Raw genomic sequence first — 1070 nt, forward strand, 5'->3', positions numbered from 1 at the left:
ATTCTCCTGTCTCAGCCTCCCAAGTAGCTGGGATTACAGAAGCACACCACCACACCTGGCTAATTTTTGTATTTTTAGTAGAGACGGGGTTTCATCATAGTGGTCAGGCTGGTCTCGAACTACTGACGTCAGTTGATCCACCGGCGTCGGCCTCCCAAAGTGCCGGGATTACAGACTTGAGCCACCCCACTGGGCTTCCTGCCTGTATTCTCTTCCCACTTCGCTTTTGGGTTATTTCAAAGACACCGGTGCCTTTTTGTTTCTTTCTTTCTTTGTTTTGAGATAGGGTCTCGCTCTGTCACCCAGGCTGGACTGCAGTGACGCAATCATACCTCACTGCAGACTTGACTTCTTGGGCTCCAATGATCCTCCCACCTCAGCCTCCTAAGTTCCTGGGTCTATAGGCAGCGGCCATCACACCCAGTTCACTTTTTTGCATTTTTTGTATGCTATGTTGCCCAGTTTTTGTTTGCTTTTTAGCGGTGTTAACAGGGTCTGTGGTGAGACGCAGCCTCCTAGCTCCTTCCAGCACATACCAGCAAACACGGATCTGCCCTCTTTTGTACACGCGAGGACAGCTTACCTCATGCCCTGTTCTGCTCCTGGTTTTTATCCTCACCTCCGTATAGAGAGGCTCACCCCGTATCAGTCAGCATGAAGCAGCCGGAACCCCTTTTTTCGGCTGTGCAGGGCTCAGCTGGGGAGATTGAGTAGGTTATTTCATGGGCGTTTTGGGAGTGGCTGAGCTGTTGCTGTTACGCACACCATTGCTATGACAAGCTTGTGCCCCTGTCTCAAGGATGCCTGAGGGTTTATCTGGGATCAGTGCCCAAAATAGAACTGCTGGGTCAAGGGCCGTGCGTGTATGAGCTGCCCTCTCAGGCCACGGCAGTGCTTTTCCTCTGCCGTGAACCCTCAGTTCTTATCCTTTGCTTACTTAGCATTGGACAGTGGCTTCTTATTGATTTGTCAGAGCTTTTTACATACTAGAGAACTTAGGCCTTAATCATGTGAGTTTTAGGCTCCCCTGATTACCCTCCCACAATTTACTATTTGACTTTTGATTTTTA

The 1070-nt window shown here is 49.5% G+C and overlaps 1 protein-coding gene across 1 annotated transcript in view; it reads left to right on the forward strand.

Annotated features, from left to right (window-relative positions):
• The window catches only part of HMHA1 (histocompatibility (minor) HA-1), a 24152-nt gene that overhangs the window by 11938 nt on the left and 11144 nt on the right, over positions 1-1070 (forward strand). The gene's annotated exons all lie outside the window — the stretch shown is intronic.

Source organism: Mandrillus leucophaeus, unplaced genomic scaffold, assembly GCF_000951045.1.
Source record: "Mandrillus leucophaeus isolate KB7577 unplaced genomic scaffold, Mleu.le_1.0 Scaffold54, whole genome shotgun sequence".
Classification (NCBI taxonomy): Eukaryota; Metazoa; Chordata; class Mammalia; order Primates; family Cercopithecidae; genus Mandrillus; species Mandrillus leucophaeus.